Source organism: Ceratotherium simum, chromosome 33 (assembly GCF_057802395.1).
Source record: "Ceratotherium simum simum isolate JZ-2026a chromosome 33, ASM5780239v1, whole genome shotgun sequence".
NCBI lineage: Eukaryota > Metazoa > Chordata > Mammalia > Perissodactyla > Rhinocerotidae > Ceratotherium > Ceratotherium simum.
In genome coordinates, this window is record NC_141932.1 from 13,555,345 (window position 1) to 13,565,426 (window position 10,082).

At 37.4% G+C, this 10,082-nt stretch overlaps 1 pseudogene; it reads left to right on the top strand.

Annotated features, from left to right (window-relative positions):
* On the top strand, positions 1–908 carry LOC101398148 (vomeronasal type-1 receptor 3-like; annotated as a pseudogene).
* Positions 909–10,082: the final 9,174 nt, after the last annotated feature.

The window sequence follows — 10,082 nt, forward strand, 5'->3', positions numbered from 1 at the left end:
ATGTTTTCAAGTGATGCTATTTTGGGGGTTTTTCTCTATATCTCAAATTTGTATTGGGTTTTTGGGGAATTCATTACTCTTCATGTTACATATATACACATTCTTAACTCAATCTCACGTGAAGAAGTCCATTGATTTGATTTTAATACACCTGACATTGGTGAATGCTTTGACATCATGTTCAAGTTGATACCATGTGTCATGTCGTCCTGTGAAGTAAGACATTTTCTGGACGATGTTGGTTGTAAGGCAACTTTGTACACATACAGAGTTACTTGGAGTCTTTCCATCTGTGCTACCTCCCTCCTGAGTGCATTTCAAGCCATCACTATCAGCCCTAGTACTTCTAAATGGGCAAGGATTAAATCTAAAATATCTACATGCATTTTTCCCTCTTTCCTTTTCTTCTGGATCATCAACATGCTCATCTATATCCACATCATCCACACTGTAGGAGCTTATCAGAATTTCATGATTGTTGGTTCTGGGTATTCTCAGGCACACTGTCATAATAAGCAGGCAAAAGGGCAGCCAACTGTGTTATTTTAAAGTATCATGGTGATTCGAGGTCTGCTCTTCTTGGTCCTCAGGATGTTGTCCAGTATCTGCATGGTGAATCTCCTCTACAAACACCACCAGAGAGTCCAGCATGTTTGCAGTCCCAGCCTCTCTTCCCAGCCATCTCCTGAGATCAAAGCCACCCACAATATCCTTTTGTTGTTAAGTTGCTTTGTTTTCTTTTATTGTGCACACAACTTCAGTACCTTTTATTTTTTTATAGACTTGAGAAAAACTTGAGCCTGGAAAGAATTACTGGGATTATTTCTTCATGCTACCCAACCATCTGCCCTTTTATGCTGATGATAAATAATAAGATTATTACCAAATGTACTTCTTCCCTAAGATGAGAATTACCTTTTTTCAAAGAGCATTCAGTGGCTGATCTGACACTCCACAATTGAAATCTAACACAAACACAGGTGCATTTACCCAACACACAGCAAAAGCCAATCACAGAAACATCAGGCTTGTAGCAAGGAAAGAGGTTTTTTATCGAGAGGCAGCCAGACAAGGAGATGGGAGTTAAAACTCAAATGCACCACGTTGAAGGGGAAAAGGTAGGGGTTTTCATCTGGGGTTTTAGGTAGGGGAGGAGGAGCATATGACCTTGCCAACTGGTGCCTTCCCATGAGTTTTATCTTGAGGCTCTGGGTCATCTTCACTCTGCATTTGGCTTTGTGAGATTGAATTTCTTTTTTTCTTGATCATCTGACCTTGACTTTTGGGGAAAAATAATTCACTCACAACAGAAAGAAGTGGTTAGTTTTAGTAGCTGAGTATGTGCATGCACAGCTACTGTTAGCAGAGCTTATCTCAAATTGTTTTCTCCCTTTTTTTTTGCACTAATCCAGGGAAAATTTTAACTTTTTTTGTTCTCAGTTTCACAACTTCTTTGCATAATGATTTATATGAGGAAAAAATGCCATATGGTTCTTTAAGACTTGAAATGGGGCCAGTCAGAATTGAGACATGCTGTCAAATAAAAATATGTATGGATTATAAAATCTTAATGTGAATAAAACTATACATTAAATTAATCATTTTTATATTGATTATGTGTTTATATCATACATTTTGGGTTTAAAGAAATGTACTTATGTTTTTAAAATTAGTTACCTGCTTGTTTTTCCTCTTTTAAAATTGTGGCTACTAGAAAAATTAAAATTACATTTGAATCTTGCATTGTTATTTCTTAAACAGTGATGGTCTAGGGAAACTCATTTATCCATTTAAGTAATATTTGCTACCCAATCTATATAAAACAGGTACATTTTTTAAGCGTTGGGAATAGATCAGTTTTAAGACAGGCAAAACATAATTACTAAGGAGATTTTATAGGATGTTTGAGCTATGGGAAAAATAGAAGCACATATGATAAGTTATAAAAAATAGAACAGGTAGGAGAATTGGGAGTGCTGAGAGTTTCACTCCTTAATACTGTTGAACAACAACTTTCAACTAAGCAAATTTTAAAAATCTTATTGGCTATATTCAATGATTCATAAATTGGGCAGTAGCCCATGCAGCAGATAGAAAGGAGCTCTGAGGAGCTGTACAAAATGAAAGACTTTTACAGGCAGAAGAGAGTGGACAAGGAAGTTACACTAGCCAAAATCAGATTGGTTTGCAAGGTCACCTTCCTTTAGGGGTCAGCAGGGGTCTATCAGGCATATTACCTTGCTGGCGCTGATGAGGTAATTTCAGGTTGACTGGTTTAAGACTCCATTCCTGGGAAAACCTGAAACTGTAATAAAGTTAGGTGTTAAGTCTCAGTTTGGTGATGTGGGGCTTAGCATAAGTGACTCCATTTTGGGCCTGTTGTCTCTTTTTTAATAACTCACAATAAAATGCAATCCTGTATCTCTCAATGTCTGTGTAAATTCGTCCATAATGATAACCCCAGCCATGTTATGCTGATGTATTTGTCATTTTAGATCAAATCTTTTTTTTTTTTTTTAAAGATTTTATTTATTTTATTTTTCCCCCCAAAGCCCCAGTGGATAGTTGTATGTTGTAGCTGCACATCCTTCTAGTTGCTGTATGTGGGACTCGGCCTCAGGATGAACGGAGAAGTGGTGCCTTGATGCGCACCCGGGATCCGAACCCGGGCCGCCAGCATCGCAGTGCGCGCACTTAACCACCAAGCCACAGGGCCGGCCCCTAGATCAAATCTATGATGATAATTTCAATGAAATATTTGAATCAATTAAATATCAAGAAATATGTTATTTCAATTAAATATTCTTGTTCATTTTAAATAATTCTTCATCAGAAATAGCATAACACTGTCCCAATCTATTGCGGTTGGTCCATGTGCTTTAAATATATTTGGTGTGCAAAATTTTTGCTCAGTTCCATTTTCCCTCATTTTCATCTTTTGCTATTTTGAGGTCTCTGTACTATTTAATTCTGCATTTCATGAATTAACTATTTATTTCATTGTTCAGTTCCTCAGGGATACGATACAAGTGATATGTAGCTTGAATCCTTGCATACCTGTTTTTCACCATGACTGATGGATCCTACCTTGCCTCATCCTGTGAGTCTCTGGCCTTAGTCCTTTTCACTGCATTGAGTTTCAACTACTTTCCACCATTTTCCAGCATTCTGTGGTGCAGACAACACATCCAACATGAGATTGATGCTTTGAAGAAACTTAGTTCTCTCCATGAGCTTCTCAATTTGTGATTTATCCTCAGGTAAATATTCATAGAGTTTGTAGAATATTTCCCAGATAAAGGGTGGTGTGTTTTTCTTTTTCTTCCCTTTTTACTTTGAAATGATTTTAGATTTACAAAAGTATTGCAAAAATACTAGAGTTCATGTTTAATGCTTCACATTCCTCTATTTGTAATCCATCTACCATCTTTGGGGAAGTATCTGTTCAGATCATTGCCTCATTTTTTATTAGATTGTCTGTTCCCTTATTGTTATGTTCTAAGATTTCTTTCTTTCTTTTTTTTTTTTGATAATTTTATTTATTTATTTTTCCCCCAAAGCCCCAGTAGATAGTTGTATGTCATAGTTGCACATCCTTCCAGTTGCTGTATGTGGGACGTGGCCTCAGCATGGCCAGAGGAGCGGTGCGTCGGTGCGTGCCCGGGATCCGAACTTGGGCCACCAGCCATGGAGTACGCACACTTAACCGCTAAGCCACGGGGCCGGCCCATAAGGTTTCTTTTTTTTTAGCCTTATTGAGGGATACTTAATATGCAGAAAATTGCACATATTTAATGTGTACGTTTTGATGAGTTTGGACCTATGCATACACCCATGATACCATCACCACAATCAAAGTAAATAAACATATCCACAACCTCGGAAAGATTTCTTGTGTACCCTTGCTTTTTTTGTGTGTGGTAGGAACACTTAGCATGTGATTTATCCTATTAACAAGTTTTTAAGTGCACAAGACAATATTGTTAACTATTTGCACTATGTTATACAGTGGAATTCTAGAACTTAATCATCTTGTATAAGTAACTATATATCCATTGATCAGCAACTCTCCATTTCCCCCTCTCTCAGCCCCTAGAAACCACCATCCTATTCCATGTTTCTATGAGTTTGACTATTTTGTATACCTCTTATAGGTGGAATCACGCAATATTTTTCCTTTTGTAGCTGACTTGTTTCTCTTAGCATGATGTCTTCCATGTCCATTCATATTTTTGCAAATGGTAACATTTCATTCTTCTTCAAGGCTGAACAATATTCCATTGCATGTATATACCACATTTCTTTATCCATTCATCTATGGATGAACACTTGAGTTGTTTCCAAATCTTGGTTATTGTGAATCAAGCAGCAATAAACATGGAAGTGAAGATATCTCTTCAAGATTCTGATTTCAATTCTTCTGGATATAGACCCAGGAATGAGATTGCTATATCATATGGTAATTCTATTCTTAGTATTTTGAAGAACTTTTATATTGTTTTCCATAGTGACTACACCATTTGACATTCCACTATCAGTGTACGAGGGTTCAAATTTCTCCACATCCTTGCCAACACCTATCTCTTGTCTTTTTGATAATAGCCATCCTAACAGGTACGAGGTGATATCTCATTATGGTTTTCATTTGCATTTCCCTGATGATTAGTGATGTTGAGCACCTTTTCATGAATCTGTTGGACATTTGTATATTTTCTTTGGAGAATTATCTATTCAGATCATTTGCTCATTTTAAAATCAGGTTATTTGGTTTTTTGCTATTGAGTTCTATGGGTTCCTTATATATTTTGGAAATTAACCCCTTATTAGATATATACTTTGCAAATGTTTTCTCACATTCTGTAGGTTGCCTTTTCACTCTGTTGATTGTTTTCTTGTTGTGCAGAAGTCTTTTGGTTTTATATAATCCCAGTTTCTATTTTTCTTTTGTTGCCTGTGCTTTTAGAGTCATATCCATGAAATCACTGCCAAGAACAATGTCATGAAGCTTTTCCCCTATGTTTTCTTCTAGGAGTTGTACAGTTTCAGGTCTTACATGTAAGCCTTTAATCCATTCTCAGTTGACTATTATATACGGTATAAGATAAGGGTCAAATTTCATCCTTATACATGTGGGTGTCCAGTTTTCCCAATACCATTTGTTGAAAAGACTGTCCTTTTCCCATTATGTGTTCTTAGCACACCTCACAAGATCAATTGCCCACGTATGTGAGAGTTTATTTTGGGGATCTCTATTATATTCTGTTCACTTGTATGTCTCTTTTGAAGCCAGTACTATACTGTTTAAGTTACTGTGGCTTGTTAACATATTTTTAAATCAGGAAATATAATGCCTGTAACTTTGTTCTTCCTCAAGATCACTTTGACTAGTCTGGTTCTTTTCTGGTTCCATATGAATATTAGATTGTTTTTTCAACTTTGTAAAAAAAAGTGTCATTGATATTTTGATGAGAATATCAAGTATGAACATTGCTTTATGTAGTATGGGCAATTAATTTTTTCCAGCTTTGTTGAGGTACAATTGACATGTAACACTGTGCAAGTTTAAAGTGCACAATCGGGGCCGGCCCCCTGGCTTAGTGGTTAAATGCGCGCACTCCGCTACTGGCCGCCCGGGTTCAGATCCAGGCGTGCGCACCGATGCACCACTTGTCTGGCCATGCTGAGGCCGCGTCCCACTTACAGCAACTAGAAGGATGTGCAGCTATGACATACAACTATCTACTGGGGCTTTGGGGCAAAAAAAAGGGGAGGATTGTCAATAGATGTTAGCTCAGGGCCGGTCTTCGTCAGCAAAAAGAGGAGAATTGGCATGGATGTTAGCTCAGGGCTGATCTTCCTCACACACACACACACACACACACACACACACGAATAAATAAATAAAGTACACAATGTGGTGATTTGATCTATGTCTATATTGTGAAATGATTCCCAGAATAAGGTTAGTTAACATATTCATTACTTCACATAGTTACCTTTTTTGTGTGTGATAAGAACTTAAGATATACTCTCTTAATGGGACTACATCAAACTAAAAAGCTTCTGCACAACAAAGGAAACCATCAACAAAACAAAAAGACAACCTAACAATTGGGAGAAGATATTTGCAAACCGTATATCTGATAAGGGGTTAATCTCCAAAATATATAAAGAACTGATGCATCTCAACAACAAAAAACTAAAAACCCAATTAAAAAATGGGCAAAAGACCTGAAGAGACATTTCTCCAAAGAAGATATACATATGGGCAGCAGGCACATGAAAAGATGTTCAATATCATTAACTATCAGGGAAACGCAAATCAAAACTACAAAGAGATATCACCACATGCCCGTCAGAATGGCTATAATTAACAAGACAGGAAACAACAAGTGTTGGAGAGGATGTGGAGAGAAGGTAACTCTCATACACTGCTGGTGGGAGTGCGAACTGGTACAGCCAGTATGGAAAACAGTATGCAGATTCCTCAAAAAATTAAGATAGAACTACCATATGATCCAGCTATTCCACAGAATGTGAAAACACCAATGTGTAAAGATACGTGCACCCCATGTTCATTGAAGCATTATTCACAATAGCCAAGACTTGGAAGCAACCTAAGTGCCCATCAAGGGCACTGGCATGTGGTATATATACACAATGGAATACTACTCAGCCATAAGAAATGATGAAATCCAGCCATTTGTGACAACATGGTTGGACATTGAGGGTATTATGCAAAGTGAAATAAGTCAGAGAGAGAAGGTCAAATACCGTATGATCTCCCTCATACGTAGAAGATAAAAACCACAACAAACAAACACATAGAGACAGAGACTGGATTGGTGGTTACCAGAGGGAAATGGGGGAGGGAGGAGGACAAAAGGGGCGGTTAGGCACATGTGTGTTGTGATCAGTTGTAATTAGTATTTGGGTGGTGAACATGATGTAATCTATGCAGAAATAGAAGTATAATGATGTACACCTGAAATTTATCCAATATTATAAACCAGTGTTACCACAATAAAAAAAGAAAAAGATCTACTCTCTTAGCAACTTTCAAGTATGCAATAGACTATTGTTAACCGTAGTCATCAGGCTGTGCTTTAGATGCCCATAACTTATTCACTTTATACTGGATGTTTACACTCTTTGACCGCCTTCACCCATTTCCCCCAAATTCCCTGCCCCTGGCAACCACTTTTCTACTTTCTGTTTCTATGAGTTCACTTTTTTAGATTCCACATATAAGTGAGATCACACGGTATTTGTCTCTCACCCTCTCTGACTCGTTTCACTGAGCATAATGCCCTCGAGTTACATCCATATTGTTGCAAATGGCAGAATTTCCATCATTTTTATGGCTGAATAATATTCCGTGTGTGTTTATATGCCACATTTTCTTTATCCTTTCATCCATCAAAGGACACTCAGGTTGTTTCCATGTCTTGGTTATTGTGAATAATGCTGCAATGAACATGGGAGTACCGATATCTGAATAGCTTCCGTGGGCAGATGGGGCCGTCACAGTCTGTAGTTGAGCAAGGCACTGCCCATGCTCTGAGGTTGGGAGAGGTGGAGTGCCACAGGCTGAACTCCATGGTTGGGTGGCTGTGCTCTCCAACCCAATGGTGCTGCTGCCTGGACTCTGTGCTCATGCAGGGTCATAGGCTGGCCTTCCCAGTTGAACAAGACCTCAGGCTGTGCTCTGCATTCAGGTGGGGTCACAAGATATTCTCCAAGTTGGGCGGGGCTGCAGACTTGTCTTGTCATCAAGTAGGTCACTGGCTACGCTCTGCTAGTGGCCTAGGTCACTGGCCTTGCTCTCTGGGCAGGTGGGACCTCCAGCTATACCCCACAGTTGGGGGCCCTGAGACTGTGCTCCACAATGTGAGGGGGTCAGTGTCTAGACTCCCTGATTGGAGGGGACCTTAGGCTTTGCTCTGAGACTCAGCAGTATCACTGGCAGTGGTGCCTACTTGGGTGAGGCCTCAGACTGTGTTCAGCAACTGGGCAAGGCCGTAGGCTAGGCTCCACTGCTGAGTGGGGTTTCAGGCTGGACTCCACAGCTCAACAGTACCATAGGTTGGGTTCTGAGGTTTCTCAGGGTCACTGTTCAGGCTCCCTGGTTGTGAAAGCGATAGGCTTTGCTCAACAGTTGGACAGGGTTGCTGGCTTGACTCCGTGTCCCGATGGGCCATACAATGATAAGTTTTCATTATTGTATATTACAGGATTTTTCTTTCAAATATGTTATTTCCTTTTTTTATAACCAGGATTATGAATGCGACCGTCTTAAAATGCTTCATTTCTACTACTGCCTTTTATGGACTAAAGTATCAAAGTTTTTCACACTCTGTTCACTGATTTGGTGAATACTCATTCTCTTTATAGCTTTTGGAAGTTATTGTAACACTGGGATTATTCTGTCTTTGGAAGTTTTTTAGAACTCACAAAAGAGGAATTCACTATTTTGGGAAAAGTTTTAGAAAAATTTATTGGTTACTTTCTTAAATGGTCATTGAACCATTCAGTTTTTTAATTTCTTCTTGACACTATTTTTTTGTAAGTTTTAATATTTCCAGAAAATTTCCCCATTTTTGTATTATAAAATATTTGTATAAACGTTTCCATAAAATTTTTGTATTATGTCTGTAAGTTCTATACTAAACATCTGTTGATGTCCCTTAATTATTCCTGATTTGGGTTACTTATGCCTTCTCTTTCTCTGGATGAATCTCACGGGGGTTTGTTAGTCATTTATATTGGGAAGAAATAACTTTTTGTTGATCTCGACTATTAATCGGCTCTCTCATTTTTAATTTATTTTTAAAAATTTATTTGGTTGAATGGGCTGCTTTTTCCAAGACTTCTCCCTATGGATGCTTACATTATTAACGTTCAAACTTATTTTATTTAATATGCATACTAAAGCAATGCCTCCCCCATTATGCAGTGTTTTCTTATACGCCACATGTTGATATTCTGAGATTTTGTATCATTCAATTCATATAATTTCTTCTTTCCATTACTATTTCTTCTTTTATCAGTGGATTATATGAGAATGCTTGTTACTCTTAAATCATATGGATACTCTTTAAATATCTGCATTGATCATTAGCTGAAAAGCTTTGCAGACAGAGAATCTAATCTATTATCTTTTCAATTTTGTAAAAGTACCTAAAGCACTGTGAGGATATGGTCCATTTTGTAAATGATCCATGTGTGCTTGAAAGAGCATTCACATTCTTTGGTTATTTAGCGAGGTAATCTGTTTATCCATTAGGATAAGTTTATCAAATTTGTTTCTCATGTCTTCTTGTCTAATGTATTATGAGAAGTGTGTTAAAATCTTCCACTAAAAAGACAGATATATCTTATCTTTTTTTTTATGTCAAATGCTGCTCTATATACTTTGAGACCTTATAATTATATGTATACAAAATTTTAAATGTTATATCATTTATTTATATCTTTAATATATTTGATTTTGGGATAAAATATCTTTTTCTTTCTTTCACATAATAGTATAGCTCTACTACCTATGAGAGTAGTTGCTGGGCTTTAGGCTATGGAAAAACTCAGTTTTGTCAGATACTCAAATTGTCTTCCACAATTATTGTTGACATTTTCACTCTCACCTATAGTGTAAAAAGTTCTAGCTGACTCACATCCTCACCAACACTTGCTTTTCTTTTTCTTTTGCTGGGGAAATTGATGTATGATCTCTCATTGTGTCTTGATTTTCATTTCCATTATTAATGAGTTTGAACATAATTTTATACCTTTATTGGCCATATGTACCTCCTCTTGTGAGATACTTATGTCTTTTGACCATTTTTTCTCCCTGTAGCTTTTCTTCAATATACATTTGTATGAGTTCCTCCAGCAAGTATTTGTGTTTCATTTCTTTTTGCCATGGCCTAGATTAACAAGGGATTAAAAATAAAGTAAAAATCAAGGATAAAAAATCAGTTAAGGATTGATTCTGGTGGGTGCTTGTGTCTTTGACTTCTTTTTGCTAAGATTTTTGCCAAGTGGTACCTCTTTATACTTGTCACGTCTTTGAGGTGTTCTATGTG